Here is a 19007-nt window from a genome sequence, read left to right as displayed (position 1 = left end):
AGTTACACGTCCCGTCAATTGGTTATTGTAGCTTGCGGACAGGGTACCGTCCCTTCATTCCCTGGTAGAACTATGGAAAACATTAGTCAAGATGGCCAGGTTCGAGTATGATTTGAATTCTTCAACTCGAACATTAAGCTTTTCAAATTCACAGCTCCGCAAAGCAAGCGAATTCTATCTTCTTCTTTTTTTGTTTTTTTTTAATCGTCACGAACTTTTCTTTTTTCACGAATTCTTCAACCCGAATATCGTCATGGTAAACTTTCCTTCAGAAGTGGAGAAGACGAGGAGGGTGGAAGAAACCTAATGCAGTAGGGGGCTTTTGAAACAATACCAAGCGGCATGTGCTGACCGTTCCTCGATCCCTCAAACTCTGCTGTTGTTCAACTGGCCACTTCGCAGCATTATTCGTTTCACATCTTGGCAAGACCTCTCAGCACAGGGAAAAGGGAAAACTTATGAAAATATACTATTTTTTCTTTTTTTTTTTTTTTAAAAAGATAACTTTTATTATTGTAATAAATTCACAACGATAATTTGAAAAACAGTTACAATTTGCTACTGACGGTTTTCAGCACAATAAAACGTATTACTATTCAGCTTAGTACGAAGTTATATGGTATCTGATCATAGAATTAGTACGTTTACTGTGTCGTTGGCAACACTCGAAAAAAAAAGCTGGTTTCTACAATATCACTTCTCTCCAACAAAACAGTTCGCCCGGACCGAAATCCAAGTTTTTTCAATATCAAACTAAGGCTACTTTTACTGCCTTCGAACAATCCAGCATCTTGAAGTGACAATAAGAGTCTGTGTAGGGTGGGATATTCCTTTCTTGAATAATATTCATAAATATGTCGTCGAATCGCGTCATTTTGAAAGGCATCCATAGCGGTCTTTGTACATGGTTTTGGCCGCGTCTTCCCAGGCGTTCGGAGCACTTCAACCGTTGGAACATTGAGATTATTTGGGCATTTCTCCTTTGTTATTCTCTTCACTGTTGTTGTGCCAATTTTAAGAGCTGCAGCAACTCTTTCAACTACTTTTGTAAGTGGAATCAAGGGGCCACCATTGTCTCTTTCTTGCTCGAAATATGTCCGCAAATTAAAAATCAACTCACGACATTGACTGTTCAAAGTAGCACCTCTGCCGAATTTGCTTTTCTTGCTATTAGAGGCCATTGGAAAATATGAACGAAGGCAAAACTAACACAAAACACGATAATACACTGAAAATGCAAGTAAATACAAATACGCCAGCAAGTATGAAAGAATAGCAAATCACGCACCAAACACTGACAGATAATCACTAACTAGCACAGCCACTTAAAATAAATATTTGAATATTTAACTTAAAAACAACAAAGGATTAACAGTATCTTTTTTTCTTCTCACCCAACTAGAAGAGTTACATATAAATGACAGTGAGATTGACCGGTCTGAAAACCGGCAACGTTGTAACATCTGTTTGGAATTTTGGGTAGAAACCAGCTTTTTTTTCGAGTGTTGCCAACGACACAGTAAACGTACTAATTCTATGATCAGATACCATATAACTTCGTACTAAGCTGAATAGTAATACGTTTTATTGTGCTGAAAACCGTCAGTAGCAAATTGTAACTGTTTTTCAAATTATCGTTGTGAATTTATTACAATAATAAAAGTTATCTTTTTTTTTAAAAAAAAAAAAGAAAAAATAGTATATTTTCATAAGTTTTCCCTTTTCCCTGTGCTGAGAGGTCTTGCCAAGATGTGAAACGAATAATGCTGCGAAGTGGCCAGTTGAACAACAGCAGAGTTTGAGGGATCGAGGAACGGTCAGCACATGCCGCTTGGTATTGTTTCAAAAGCCCCCTACTGCATTAGGTTTCTTCCACCCTCCTCGTCTTCTCCACTTCTGAAGGAAAGTTTACCATGACGATATTCGGGTTGAAGAATTCGTGAAAAAAGAAAAGTTCGTGACGATTAAAAAAAAACAAAAAAAGAAGAAGATAGAATTCGCTTGCTTTGCGGAGCTGTGAATTTGAAAAGCTTAATGTTCGAGTTGAAGAATTCAAATCATACTCGAACCTGGCCATCTTGACTAATGTTTTCCATAGTTCTACCAGGGAATGAAGGGACGGTACCCTGTCCGCAAGCTACAATAACCAATTGACGGGACGTGTAACTCCACAAAAGAAGGACGAGTGAAAAAGCCTGAATAATCCATAAACAAAAAGTTTTACTATTTTAAAAATATGAATGCACTAAAAGGAGCCATTTCTTTTTCATTTTCCATTATGCCATCAGTAAACAACAAAAAAGCGCTTTTTAAATTCTACTTTAAAATTCAACAACGAAGCCAAAGGGCCTGACTAACGATTTTCCAGGGATTCACTCAGTCTCATTAGGAGATGGCGGGATGGTAACTTACTAATAATAAGGCCATGGTACTTCCGTCCTTTTTCTGCCCATGAATCATAGTAGCCATTGATGATAACACAGCTAAACTAATTTTCTTGAGGCCATAGGCACCCATACGGTTTTCCTTCGTAGCATGTAAAGCTTTACATGAATCGCAATAAGGAAGTACTGTATACAGAACTTGAGTTTTTTAATTGTACAAATAGAACTGTACAGCATTAAGACTTTATATATATAGGCCTGATGGAGGTGTTCCCTGATCTGTATTTATTTATTTATTTATGTATTTACTAGCTGAAATTCCACGACCGAATAGGTTTATAGAAAGTATTTGAACCCTTTTCTCCTTAGGATACACATTACAATGAAAGTGGAATGATAAATCTGTAATGTCCCCCATTTTCACCCCGTCAACTTCTCATGCCAATGGTGAATGAATTTGGACTTAAACGGGGTCGAGAGTACTGTTGATGACGAGACGAGAAGTACTTTTTTTGAATTCGAGACGAGGAATTTCTTGAGACTCGTAGGCAGCAGTAGTTAACCCGTCTTTAGACCCCAAGCATTACTTTAGAGCTCTCTCGTGACTAAGCGGTAAATGTATGCGCCTTTGGCGTGCAAGACCCAGATTTGATCCCGGCGGGAGCTCATGTGGTACGGATTCCACAATAAGCTCTAGGTACACGTCTCATATGGCTTTGCTGCTGAAAGGGACGCTAAAGTCCAAATTAAATCAAACCAAACACTGCTTTTGTGTTATATGAATAATAGTATTAAAAACTATAAATTGATAAAGTGATTGTACGAACACAATGAAGAGCATATCAATGTTTAAAGATACGCATGTCATTACACATTACACTGCAATATCAAATTTATTTTCTCTATTTGTGGCCTCTCGTGATACGGAATGATTCTAATGAAATTAAGAATAAAATCAGGATATATTGTACATAAATTTACAAACCGAGACAAGACGAGAAATGTTTTTCTCGAGAATTGAGACGAGAAAAAATTCTTCGAGAATCAAAGCGAGATTTCTAGAAAACTTATGAGACTAGACAAGAAAACGTTATTTTCTCGTCTCTTCTCGACTCGTTTCGTGCTTTGGGGCAGCGGTGGCTCAGTGGTAGAGCGTTCACTTCTGGTGCATGGGGTTCTGGGTTCAAACCCTGCTCCTGCCAAGTGAACTTTGTAATGGATAAACACCGTGTACGTGGATTTCCTGGGGGTGCTCCCGTTTCCTTCCACTTTCTTCATTCCATCATTTCATTCATTTCTCATCATCACCGTCTTCTTTAGCCTAGCAGGCATAAACGTAGAAAGTAAAACTCAAAGATTTCATTTCATTTCATTTTTTCGTTTCGTGATCAACACTAATTGGATGTGTCAGTAGTCACCTCACAATCAGTTACCCCTACATGTCACCTCTTCTTACCCTCACTTCTGACTCACATGCCAATGGGAAATGAATTTGGACTGACGGGGACGTCACTATTCATCTCAGCGACGGCGAAAGCTATGTATTAGACAACAATATCAGTAGTTTTCGACTATCTTTATATTACCTCCCCCCTTTTTTTTTGGGGGGGGGGAAAGATCCCCGCTGCCCCACTTTAATCAAAGCAAGTAATATTTTAATTATTGGGCTCAGTAGTTATTGCATGATTTGATTTTTTTGTATAAAATATGAATCCCACTCCTCTTAAAATGTGTAATTTATTCAACTTTATATCATACAAACCGAAGGTTGACAATCATGCTACGTATCATTTTAATTCATTCAGTAGTTATTGCATGATATGATTTTTCGTATAAGGTATGATCCCCCTTTCCGCTAGCAGTTTAATTAATTTAACATAATATGAACTGTGGGGTGCCTAAAGTTGATAATGATGTCAAGAATAATTTTAATTGGTTCAGTAGTTATTGTATGATGTAACTTATATACGCATTTATATGCTAATCAATCTTGGAGCTTTATGTCCCATGGTTATGCCGGCTAGGCTAAAGGAGACGGTGATGATGATAAATTAATGAAATGATGGAATGAAGAAGTGGGAGGAAACGGGAGAACCCCCAGGAAACCCACGCACACGGTGTCTGTCCACCACAAGGTTCACTTGGCGGGGGCTGGGATCGAACCCGGGACTCCAAGCACCAGAGGTGAACGCTCTACCACTGAGCCACCGCGGCCCCTTTTATATGTTAGACTTATTTATTTATTGAGCAGCACATAGAAGTCTGTTCGATTCGAAAGTAAAAAAAAAGGAAGGAAAAGAAAAAATCGGAGAATGTAAAAAGAAACAGAAACAAAGGACATACGAAGAAACAATATTATATGTGAAGGGAGTAAAAGAATCTTTTCACCTATAGTAGCAGTTTCTTCAATGGAGTAAAACAGACTGACGCGGTTGGTAACACTAGCGTCAAACTAGCGGCTGCAATTTCCCTCCGCACGTGGTAAGAAATGTCAGAGACCATCTCTTACTGGAAGCCCTCGGTCTTCCAGTAAGAGAAAGTCTCTGACAGTTCGCAGCGGCGTTGCCACTACTCACATCTCAATGCTTAAGGACCGAGCGAAAAAGATGCCATAAATAAACACGTTTACCTAAACAAACAGACGGTACAAATCACCTAGACTATGAAATTGTTACGACAGAATAAAAAAAATATTTATGTATAATACGCAACTATAATATACCCAAAATGCGAAAACCCAAGGAGATAACGAAAGATAATAGCCATCGCAACCAGGGCCGGCGGAAGGGGAAAATATCACCCGGGCAAAGAATCCATATGGCGCCCCCTACAACCCATTGGTATTACTGAGTTTAAATTTGCTATGCTACCTTACAGATAGCTGCTTTTAAAGAATAACTCCTTGAACTCTATAACTATAACTATAAGAATCAATTATCAAACTGAGTAAGATCTTAACTTTTGTCAGTTAAATACACAGTAAGTTTTGGTTAACGATACACGAAACAATTATTTACACATGAGCATGCAAAATATTCTACGTCACTGATTAGAAATTTATAGAACGATTCAAGAAACAACGATTTATATAAAATTAAGATTGATGATGCGATACAGCATTTATTTACACATATATACATAAACAACCTTGTTAACTGCGAAAGAGAACACATATATGAACAAAAGAACATACAAATATATTTCGTAACAGCATTGTACAAAGATTTCGTAATACAAATAATACAATCAGTAATATAATTTTATATCTTTATACAGTTTTAATGCAAATTGTCCTTTGACTGTTTACAATGCTAAGTAAAGTTAACTTTTCGTGCCTTTTTCTCTGCAAAGTCTTTAATTAAAGTATCAGTGTCAAGCTCACACAGAACATCACATTCAATAGACATCATAGAAAGGCCTACAAGACGTTCTTGTGTCATCGTTGATCGTAGGTAGTTCTTTATAAGTTTCAACTTGGAGAAACTTCTTTCTGCTGCAGCTACACTTGCAGGAATAGTTAGTAAGATTCTTAGAGCAATAGTTGCATTTGGAAATAACCCAATAAGGAAGTTCTTGCAAATATATGTAAGTACTTGCAACGGTTTGCTCCCACTTTCAGAATCGAGAAATGAAGGTAAAAGTAAGAGCTCTTGATATAATTGAAATCCGTCACACACATATCACCGAATTGAATATCACAGTGATCTTTGTCTGTTAAAGATAGTTGTAAGTCCTTGCAACACTTTAGTAAATACTCTTTGTCCGTTGTTGGATGGATGTCATACAAAAACCCAAATATTTCATATCTTTATTTGACTCCACAGTTTTCCTGCCGTTGAAAAGCGGAAAGTCCGGGGATTGAATTCAGGAGCACGTAGACATGAGTCCAACGCTTTAACCTCTACACTATGGAGGCCCTCTACTTAATTAATAGATGAATGCTTGAAATACAGCTAAAGTTGGTTAATACACATCTAATGAGTAAGTCTTATCGCTTTGGTACATGTATCAAGCATCAGTGTTGGTATAGAATATAATTATTGCTACTTATATCAATGGGGAAAGAACTTTCTTTGAGCCTGAAGTTCGCCGTCTATCTGAGAGGTCGCCACCCTACCCACCCCAGCCTGCTAAGACGCTACGTGTGTAAACACCTCTTCTCTATTAAACGTAATAAAACGAAAATACGTTACGTAATGTAGGCCTACTTATCTGTACTGTGATGTTATCTTCTGGAATATTTGTTGATTTCTTGCTGTTTTCCTCATTCTCTGGTTCTACGTTTTCATTTGCATTATTGTCTGTTTCAGGAGTACGAAAGAATTTCTTTAATGCTGCTGCCTGTTTCTCATTTTCAGCCGCTAATTGTGCTCTTCTTTTTCTGTATACATTTCCAGAAGGCTTCTTTTTTTCCGATATGTTGATAAAGAACACATTAACGCAACGATTCTTCTACTAAGAGTCGAAATTCAGGAGACAAAAGAAGAACACGCACACCATGAAGCCTGCACTACATGTATTGTCCGTTTACTGTAGCTTGGCGCTGTGTTTTGATACAAAAACTGGCTAGCGAATCTTAGCAGTCCTTCCCCTTCTTTCCCCTTATCGCAGTGGTAACAGTGGCACTAACTCATCAACTTTAGCACTAGTAGAGTTTGGTATTTGCAAGTTGCGTAAATTTCGAAACAGTTTACCTCTTCTCTAATCAGGGCCCGTAATTTGTGTGGGGCAGGGGAGGAACAACTGCCCCCCAGGGAGGTTCCTCGCCGTTCGAAGGGGCCCATTTTGAGGCAGAATTTTCTTAATCCATATACCATACGAACATGAAATTATAAATGAAGCATCAAACAGTTTCACTACATTACATAAAGCAGCGCACAAAAGGTAAATAAAACAAAAGTGAGTCGTGGGCCCACTTCAGTAAAAAACGTCTACTATTAGGGGCCCTAGAAATAACATTTATTCGTATGGTTTTGAGATTTGTCAATATTATCCCCTGTCATGTATGGAAGCGGCCCAGGGGCGTAAGTAACGGCCCCGCAAACCTTGCCGTGAGGGAGGGCCACAGGCTCCGGGGGACATAGATAGTAAGAGAAAGATAGAAAAAGGGGGGCCTTATAATGAGAAAAAAACTTTTTCTAGGAGGTCCAAATACATGTATTAATGCTTGCCCCCCCCCCAGAAAAAATCTAAGTTACGGCGCTTTCTCTAATGTGAATTTATTGGTACAGTTCTGCTAATAGTTAACTATATCAGGTTGGTCTCTTTAAACCTTGGGTCGTGGAGAGAAACAATCTTACAGGAGGATAGTATTCAGATTTTAAGAAGGTGAGGAAAAGAGAGCGAGGATGAGAAAAATGAGAAGAAAGAAAGAAAGAGAATGAAAGAATCACTTCTACATTTACTTCATAATGAATTTAAACCCATATAAACGAAAAAGAGATATCGGAACCCACCACCATAATATTTGTGGAAGTGTTGGCAACATTCTGGCGTAATATATTTCCCGCCAATTCTGGGGCCTCAGTGTTTGGCCCAATTCTGGCCTTACAGCAGTGGCGGATCCAGGGGACGATCAGGACCCCCCGGAGAGGAAACTTTCTTATTTTATATACAGTAAAACCTGTCTTCAACGGACCCCTTATTAAACGGAAAACTGTCTTAAACGGAAATATTTCACGGTCCTATGAATTTTGGAGAACAAAATGTGTAAAAGTCCCTTCATTACGCGGAAACTGTGTTACGCGGACAACAGAAAGAAAAATAAACATTTAACGGAAAATTCTGAGTTCCGGACTACAGCGTTTAGATGTTTAGACATTCTGTGAGACATATACATTACACTGTTTGTGATAAAATGTTCGTTCTTTTGTTAAATATTTCTGGACAGTGTTGACCTTCCTCAACCACTACTCATATTCACCCCCACAAATTGTCCTTAATCATCGCAACTTAATCAAGAATCATAAGGAATGTCGGAAAGAAGAAAACGAGATAGAGGAAGAAGAGGAATACGATACCGAGTAGAATAAATACATATCAAAATGCTCTCAGAAGTTTAAAGGAACTGCAAAAATTTACCTTACGGAAAAATGATTCTGATTCACTTAGTATAATTTCTCACGCTAAAGTGTATGCGGAAAGTCAAGCAGCAATGTACACAGAAAACCCTGCTTGGCTATTAGAAGAATAAAAATAACGTGCGCATAGTATATTTTGCATTCATTTTAGTTTTTTTTGTGTATTTATTCGTAGAAGAAAGAAGTACTGTAATCGAACAATGTACGTACAGCAATATATTTTCTCAGTATGTCCCTTTATAAGTACGTATTAAAAAAAAGAAAGAAAGGAAGGAAAGGTCTACCTCTACTAAGCGGAAACCTGACTTTAACGGAAATTTTTGCAAGTCCCGCTCGATTCCGCTAAAGACAGGTTTCACTGCATTTAAATAAAACCCATCCCAGAGTTTGGAGCTCTTAAAAGTAACAGTACTAAAACCCACCGCCCTCCCCAGAAGTCCGTCCTGAATCCGCCCCTGCCTTACAGAAGCTATCGTCTAGGCATTCACCTCGTGGGACTGAGTAAAACCTTAATAAGGAATACCAGCCAGAGCTGGGTTCATGCCCACGCTCGATCTACCTATTTTAATGCCTTTTTTTGTGTTGGACAGTGTCTGGTAAGGGCACCCAAACAAGGTAAATGCGTACTGTTTTAAAATATTTGAACACGTAATTCAATGTGTATTATATTCTTCTTACAGCAGCATGCTTTATTTCCTAATACTTTAAGTCTATGGTTGTTAGTATTTATAATTATTGCATCATACTAATCCTTCTCAAAGCTCGTTCAATTAGTATGAAATCCTAGACTTGGCAGTTTGCAACATTGCAAACCTTCACCAACAGGCAATAATGTGGCGAGAATATTTCCACCTATACTCGCATCGAAAGTCCCAGCCTCTGTTTACAATCAGTACAAGATGTTTCTGTCGCCTTATCATGAAAACAACACTGTCCAGCGAACCTAACGGTGTTCGCTTTCTCTGTTTATTGTTTACAATACAAGCTGCATGCTTCCAGTATTGCCAGGCGTACAAGGTTTTCGCACACTTTCGAACAAGAACACTTGTACTTGAGTGTGCATTATATGTAAGATTGTATTACATAATAACTAACTCGATTTGTCATAACGTTAATATCTCAGTCATCCCAAAAGCAGCAATTTATGTAGTAATTACAATTGTTCTATGACTGTGCAGTAGTAGGTACATTCGGTTCGGCGATTCATGTGCCTGGCAACCATGAATTTACCATGTAGGGGTGAGAAGCAAGGTGTTGACGCTCGCACTACAATTGTTGTTTGTAAACAATCTTCCATCCTAGAGTGAACGGACAATACATGACTTCTGATTTATAATTTTCTTTCACGAGACATTTGACAGTACAAACAGGACTAATTTCTTTTTGGTTGCCGATAACTCAGTATTGTTTGTGTGTATTGGTAGAGCGGCCGACATAGCTTTGTCGCAAGGAGTGCAATTGTCGGCACCGCGGCAGTTGTAAGTGTCAGAGCGTGTTATTGTTGCTCAAAACTCCCAACTCTCAACAATAGCCTTTAGCTTTGCCAGTGGAGATTTTTTTTATAGACAAATAAGATGAAGGGATGAAGGGATTTCCTTTATAGCAGATTCAAGAAGAAACCGGGGTTGTTATAAAGAGTGAGGCCTATGGCATGAGGTAGTAACCAATGTTGCTACACAATTTAGGAAAAAGTTAATTTTTAGTTCACCGTTTACAATAATATAAATTTAGCAAGGATTTTGGCGCCCCCCAAACTCCTCTAAAATTTGGCGCCCCGGGCGGTCGCCCGGCTCGCCCGGCCCTTCCGCCGGTACTGATCGCAACACAACCTATGTTATTATAAAAAGAAAAAAGCATTTCAAGATTTTTCATTCATTGTATCTTGTATTTTTTTTTTTTTAACATTTACATTGGCTGCTAATGCTTATGGGTACGAAAGGTGCGGACAAGAAAGAGAAAATATGTAGGCACGGACTTTTGTCAGTTGAGATTGTTTCATCTTTGCCTAAGGGAAAATCGTTGAAACTCAGTCACAACGGCGTGTTTCTTCCAGACATGTTTTGAGGGCACTGACCCCGGGAGTTCTGAGAGTGCCCCCCGGAGCAAACCAAAATAATATGTTTATAATATAATAATAAATGGAATAGTACCGTGTGAAAATAATATATGTCCCTCCGAATATTAAGAACGCTCCCCGGAACATTTTTTTTTCCTGAAAGAAACACTGACAACGGCTAGCCCCGACTTTCGAACCCACAACCTCTCCAATGCTAAGCCAACACTCTACCATTGAGCCACGGCTGCTCGATGTATATATATATATATATATATATATATATATATATATATATATATATATATATATATATATATATATATATATATATATATATATATATATATATATATATATATATTTGTAAAAGCAATTAAAAAGAAAGATGTTCTTACTGGTATTAAAGACTTACCTCCTTAATTTCATTCAAGCGGACTCACACCACAATCTTCGTATATATCTGATTCCTCCAGGTCCTTGTCTGTCTCGTTTTCACTGCTACTGTCACTGTCTACCAGGGAAATTACAAGTTGATCAACGGTATCTTCCAGTAACCCCTCTTTCTTCCAGGCTTCACGTATTATTGTCCACGTATGTTGGACGACGTCGTACCAGTTCTTTGCTGTTATGTTATCAATTGCCTCGCAAGCTAACTTTTCTACGGCAGTCAAAGTAAAGTTTTTGTTTTGATCGGCAACGTAGTTCTTAATTTGAGCCCAAATCAATTCAATTGAATTAAAATGACAGTGGTATGGTGGGAGGCGAATTACTTTGTGTCCACGCGATTTCGCAATTTCGTCTATTTCGTACTTGATAAGACGTGATTTATTTTGTTTGACAATTTCCAAAAGTTCGGCTCGCTTCATATCACTGTTGTATTCTTGTATGTTGTTATTCTTCAACCAATCAAGAATTTCCCCTTTCCTAGAGTTGCTTGTTGGAGCTCTATTTTCTTGTACAGAATGATATGAAGCATTGTCCATAACCAGAACAGAATTTTCTTTTATGTTGGGTAACAGCTTATCTTTGAACCATTCCTTGAATTTCAATGCTGTCATTTCTTCATGATAATCCCCGGTTTTCTTTGAGCGGAACATCATCATGGCATTCGGCACAAATCCATTAACAGTCCCCGCATGAACAACTATAAGGCGCCCCCCTTTCCCAATTGGGGCCTTCATCGTACCATCCGGAGAATCGTCAGTCCAAGCCTCTGGTCTCGTATGCCTAATATTAATCCAAGTTTCGTGTAGTATTCTTTTGCCACTTTTGCATAAAAACATTCGTTGATTAATATTCATAACCTTTATCATCTATGGAAATTTGGAACATTAAAATAAGGAGTTAAGAAGAATGATTTTTTTTGGGGGGAGGACTTCTAATAAAGCTAAAAACTTGACACCTCACCTGGATCTTTGGTATACAGTATCATTTTTGCCTAATCAAAAACTGTTTCTTTAGCGACAGTGTTTCCAGTCAAGAACAGTGCAAAATTCTTTTAAAAAGGGAATTTTATAGGGAAATTTAAAAAAAAATCCTTCCGTTACTTCCTTCTTGTACGCAGTACTGGGACAATCTGTATACCATCTGAAAGCCAGTTTCATTAACTTTCAAACGAGTTATAATATGTAACATAACCCCAACTACAGGGTGTGCTAGAATGTTTCAAACGAAAATCGGCAAGTGCAAGAGGCAAATAGTTATCCTCACTCCTATCTCCGGAACGAGGGGGAATAGACCTCATGATCCCATAAGCATTTTTGCTTAGAATGACCTCTCCTATCAGCTTCCAAAATCTTTGACTTTCCTCACCGGATATATATTAGACAACACTTCGATAGCGGGAGCAATTTGTAAAAGAGATAAAATAGTTATATATAGAGATCACTTTCGAGACAGGAATAAAGATAATAAAAATATGATGACATTTTATATGACATGCTTAAAACATGCTAGTGGGTTATCAACTATGCCGTCAATGTTGTACCGAGATATAAGATATTATAAAAGTAAAATTTCAAATTTACAAGGAGAGTGTAACTGAAAAATTCCGATAATATTATAAAACTAACACTGTGGTAAATAATGAGAGTTGAATTGTTATCTCACCCATACTAAGAAACATAAACCAAAGTGCTTTAATTTTAAAACAGACTTCAAACACTTCGCTGTACTCAATAACCCGAGTGAAATTCGTGGACTTACCACGACTTGTACAATGTATCAGAGAGCATGGTTACTGTCTTGCATTTACATCTATGCCAGGTTATACAGTGACATCTGAATACAATGGCGTGTTTCATGCAATCATATAACAAAGCGGAGATTTAGGGGGCGAAGATTCAGGAGGAGGAGTTTCAGGAGATTTAGTTTACAGCGTTACAAAACTCCTGGAATAGATGGATCGGTTTCTGGAATTTTAGCAAAAGGTGTCCCCTGTTATTGCTGATGAGTTTACCATTCTTGTAAACGAAATTTTGCATTATTCTGTAGTTGGTGATATGACAGATCACACTACTGTTTTGTAATTAAACTTTTCCTTAGGGGCATACTGGTACCCTATGGTCACACAATATTCATGTCGCTGCTCTACGTTGTGTCCAATCGCTGCTAATTCAGCTGTTTACATATCCTTCTATTCTTGTATATTCCTACAGTATTGTTCCAAACTACTTGAATTTCTTCGTCAGTATCACCTCTTCTACGTCCAGATCTATTGTTGTATTTTCGATTTCATTTTCCGTAGAGGACAATGCAAAGTATTTTGTCATGGTTTTACTAATTCTAAGAACTGTTCCGTCTCCAGGTATCTAGTTTCACTCACCAGCAAGATGTCGTCCGTAAACAGCATATTCAAAATTGCTAACTCTTGGATATCCTTCATAAGCTCGTCCATCACAACTACAAAAAGCTATGGATTAGACTATAATTACGATAAAACCCCATTTTAACTGTGAACTCTTCTGTTATTTCACACTCGTTCTTCATTCCTCTATTACATCCTCATACATATATTAAATTACACAGATATATGTGTTTGGAACATACTTTTCCTTTAGTGTCCACCAAATAAGTTCCTGTAGCGCTCTATCATACGCTTTCTCTACTGTAGGTCGATGAAAACCATATGGAGTTTTTTTTTCGGTATTCTCTGTTCTTTTCCATTAGCATCCTAAGTGCAAATATTACATCCATTGTCAACAGTTCCGGAATGATACCAAATTGGTTCTATGTTATTTCGGTTTTTCCCCTCAGTCTTGTTCTATCACTTTCTCCCGAAGCTTCAGTGCCTGCTTTGTAAGTTTCACTATTCTCCTGTAACTGCTACACTCTAGCACGTTTTCTTAGTTTTTAAAAACTGGCACATTGTAACTTGTTTTCCATTTATTGGGCGAATTTCTTGTCTTCAATATCCTATTCAAATATCGAGTAAACTTTCACTAACATGTAGTGCTAAAGATGATGTGATTTTATTATTATTATTATTATTATTATTATTATTATTATTGTTATTATTATTATTATTATTATTATTATTACTTTGATCGTTGGCAAGAATAATAGGCTGAAAACAATGCTTATCTCCTTCCAAGAATGGAAAAAATTGAAGAAAACGAAAAGACTTAAAAAAAAAGAAACCTTTCACTATCAAACTTAGTGATTACAATTGGTACCGAATGGGCAAATAATGACAATCTAGTCTGGATTTCTGTTATTGGTTCTTTCCCTTAACGTTATTTATTTCGCAATTCTAAAAAAATCAATCACTGTTCATTTACTTGTTTCTTTATTTTTTTGAAAATATAATAAATAAGAGAGAAAACTATTCATTTTTTATTATATCAGTATTCGCAATGAGAGCTGGGTCCCTGAACAGTCGTCATAGAAGGGGATAACCTCTCACTATACATTCTCATGCTAATAACTTCAGATCGGACAGAGTTCATTTTTCAATTAGTTACAGACAGAGGCACATCTAGAAGGTGAGAATGGGGGTAGCAAAATTCCAGACTATGGTAGGTGTATCATGAGATTATTATAAACTTCCAAAAATATATAAATAATAGCTTAATAATTATTTTTGTCACTAAAAAACTGGGGATCTAGATCCTCCACGTCTTGGGCAAGATCCGTCACTGGTTACAGAGAATTATGTGGGCTCTATGTAATAAATAAATAAATAAATAAATAAGTAAAAATTCTTAGAGACGTAGATACTTTCTCGCGATATGTTCTCAAAACACATTAATGTTAGATTAAAGAAGTACAATTTTTGGTTACATACAGACAAATATGTTTTCAACATTGGGAAAAGAAAACCTGTATACTTAGACTATTTATTTGAACTCATTGAAAAGAGAAAGAGAGAGAGAGAGAGAGAGAGAGAGAGAGAGAGAGAGAGAGAGAGAGAAAGAGAGAGAAGGTAGCAGCGCCGATTCTATATAAGGTAAGGAGGCGGGCATTCGAAGAAAAAAAATGAAATCCTTGTGTTTAATGTCACACGATTATGCATGTTAGGCTAAGGGAAACGATGATTAAAGCAAGTGAATGATGATGGAAAAAATGGTGGAATGACAAAGTGCGAGGAAGCGAGAGTACCCCGAGAAAACTCACGAGCACGATGTTTTCCACCACAAACTTACTTTGCCGGGGATGGAACCAGGGACCCCCACACACCAGAGATAAGCGCTCTACCACTGAGCCACCATGCCCCACGGGCGTTCGAGTATGTGTTTCATTCCTAGATAACCAGATCCCGAAGGGACCGAGCCTTTTCACTCCAAAACTTTCAGGATCAACGACCATGTGAGGACATAAGTCCTTATGCAGGCAATTGTGCGTTTCATTTCCGTAAATAACATCGAGACGAAATGATAATCTTGAATACCATTTGGGAAAGGAAAACAAATAATTTTAAGATATGCTATTTCAACATGAAAAAGAATATTGATTTTAATGTTAGTTCATTCAATGTGAAGTTATTTAAAAAAAAAAAAAAGTTTTAACAAGAATAATATGCACTTAAGTTGCTGACTCCAACTGCAATTGCACAGTTAAAAATAACAAACAAGATTATCGCAGTGTAATTATAGATCAATTCCCTGTCATAAATCACAATACTGAATTCTTTCATAACCAGGAAATAGAAAATTTTAAATTAAACAATTTTTATCTTGGTTGTAAAGGAAGTATAAGATAAGATTGTTTTATTTGTTTGGTTACATTCTACAGAAAAAAAATAATGAAAATTTATGAAAAAGCAGTAAGTATGAACTTCCAATTAGATTAACCTGGCTCACTTAAAAGCAGAAGGCAAATAAATGCGTTCAACCTTGTCAATCTATGGTATATTTCTAAATTCAATTGAAACCGGAAGTTGTATATCAATAATTTCCGATTTGAATAAAATATAATTTTGAAGATAGAACCTGTTCGTAAGAGAACCTAACTAAATCTGTCGCTTATGGAACCCGGAGGTTCAATGCCGTGCTATGAAAAGCTCTCCACTGACTTCGATTCTTAAGCAATTGGATTCAGTTTGTACTTTGTATTGCTATTTGTGCGAGATCCATCTTAATATTGTCATCCCATCTGCGCCTAGGTCTTCCCAATGGTAATATTCCGATTGAATTTCCAGTTAAAGATTTGAAAGCGTTCCTATTTTCTTTCATTCTGGCTACTTAGCTGCCCATCTGAACCTCGTAGACTTTATGACTCTAACGATATTCGGTAACCAGTATAAATTATTGAATTCCCTATTCCCTTCCTCTTGGGTCCGAATATTCATCTAAGGATTTTATTCTCAAATACGTTCACTCTGCTTTCTTCCCTCAGAATAAGCGACCATGTTTCGCAACTAGTCAGCACGACAGACATACGTACATTGTCTTATATATTTTAAGTTTCAAATTCCTCGACTGTATTCGAGATCACAAAAGAATTTCCTGTTTCAGAAGACATTTAATATCTTCGTGGATTTGGTTTTGGTCTCTTGACATTGATATTTGTGGCAAATCACCTCCTTGTTTAGGCCATTCATGACGTGAAAGATCGTACACAGGAATTTTCCAACTCGAACTTTATTTTGTAATTCATTTAAACACATCTTAATGAAACTTTTTCTGTATTTCAATGACAACGGAATCCTGTAAGAATGTTGCATGGACGACTCCAAAAGAGCATTCCCTCCCGCAATTCTCCCTTTACTGCAATTGTAGGTAACCCAAAAACAGAGTCGTTGGGGTGGTTGAGAACTAGAAAGGTGTTTGACCAAACCATAATTTTATTACAAATGTGTTAGTGTGGCAAACTGCAAATAAGAGAATAAAATAAATTCTTAAGAATTACGATTGTATTATCTTACGCTGAGAAAAGCTTTGGTCATATTGACTAAAAAATAAGTGCTGGTGACAAAATCGTTTGGTCAATATAGCGCCAACCAAACGTTTGGTCACCAGCACGAAATCATTTGGTTACGATTTATTTGGTTACAGAAACCTGGTATTTGGTTACCAGTACCAAATGTGTATTTAGTATTTGGACCAAATAATGACGAAATAAGTAGGATTTGGTTGGGAATACAAAAATTTGGTTAAAATTATCCAGGTTTGGTTCTTGGAACGAAATAATTTGGTTCTTAATACTAAATCTGCATTTTGTGAATATGACCAAAACATTTGGTAGAAATTACCAAATACGGTTGGTATAGGTACTAAACTGAAAATAAAAATAGAAACGACACTCTGTTAATTCTATGAAAATGGGTCAAAATTTCTCTAACCTTCAGCTAACCCGTTCTTACCCCTACCCTATTTATCTCTATCTTACTCTGCTGTACCCTACCCTACTCCACTACCCTATTAAAGCGGTCCTACAAATCGATGCAAATCTGGGGCGTGTAATATAAAGTTTACCCAAGGCGTATTTGTTACGCCAAATTTACAGCCAATATAATAAGCAATATACATTAAGTAACAGAAAAATAATATATACGAAAAAGTAAGCTTACCTCGAAACACGTAGACTAACTGCGGAAAGTTCCAAATTTTTAATGTGTTGCTTACGTAGAAATCCATTGTGTTGTTGCCAAGCGACAATACTTGTCACTTAATATCACTGGGACTTTGGTGTTGAAAGTTGGATAGTCTGTTACATACACGTACTTCGAATTGTGATTGTTAGTTAAACGTGGTCGCTTTTTCCGCTAGTAACACTATATACTTTAATTCATACGCCCAAACCGCTATTCACAAATTCATACTCGCCATGTTTACCCAGAAATCTAGTAATTGAACATTATGGTCAGGAAAACCAAATCTTTACTAAGTCACTTAAGATTTGGTTCGCATAACAAAATTAATCAACCAAATGTTCTGAAAAAAATATAGTGTTACTGACCGAACAAATTTGGTATAAATGATCAAATGTCGGTTAAACTAACCAAATAAAGTGACCAAATGCTCTGACCAAACAAATTTGGTATTCCTGACCAAGTCCTTTTTCTCAGTGTAAGAGCAATGGATGACATGAAAAGTTACAAAATGATCTTACTTAAGCAGTTCAAACAAGAAGAATGGGAAGAATTAGATATCAGAGAAAAGCAGTTTCTCTTCTTTTTTCAAAAAAAGAGAAAACTCGTAAAATTGAGAAAGATTACATATTGTAAAGGTTTCATACAAAAGCCTAACAGCACAAAAACAAACACCGACACGAAAGAAAGAAAGACAAACACAAAATAAGAGACACCAGTGGCGCAGCAGACTTGCGGGCCTCCCATGCAAGAAAAACAGGTGTGACTCAATTGTTATAACAATAATAAAATTTATATTATTATTATTATTATTATTATTATTATTATTATTATTATTATTATTATTATTATTAAGAAGTCGTTTCCGTTTCAAAATCTCAGACTCTAGGATGTCTCCATGTAGCGTCTTTTTTTTTTTTTTTTACTTTTTGTCAATGACCGGTTCCAAAGGCCAAAACGGATGCAAAACTCCGAGAGAAAGGAACAGAAAACTTTCTTATGATAAATTCTAGATCAAAGTTCGAAGCACTTGCTTTTGACTGGTGCTACTTTGTTTCATTTTCGGAAACAAACAAAGTCTCTGCGGCTAAGACATTACAATATATAATATGCAAACTTGCAAGTGCATTTATTTACGTTTCAATTTGTGGTATCAAACAAAATCGTCATTGAAAATATTATCGTAAAAATTAAGTTTTATTTCTTCATCCATCAAAAGTCTTAGGGACCCTCTGTACCTCTCCCCCTGAATATCGATATCGAAAATTTAGGATATTGATATATCAATGTCGATATATTTGCGATATCGAATGTTCATATATATCAATATCGATATCGATATATCTACATATCGCACAGACCTAGATCCTAGAAATGATGCTTGATATATACTGGAATCAACAATCAAAATCTAAGTATGTTCTTCCATTACTGTACTCAAGGTTGAGGTGTAAGGA

The sequence above is a fragment of the Thermobia domestica genome, chromosome 8 (assembly GCF_964235325.1).
Source record: "Thermobia domestica chromosome 8, izTheDome1.hap1.1, whole genome shotgun sequence".
In the NCBI taxonomy this organism is placed as follows: Eukaryota; Metazoa; Arthropoda; class Insecta; order Zygentoma; family Lepismatidae; genus Thermobia; species Thermobia domestica.
Note: the sequence above shows the minus strand (reverse complement) of the source record.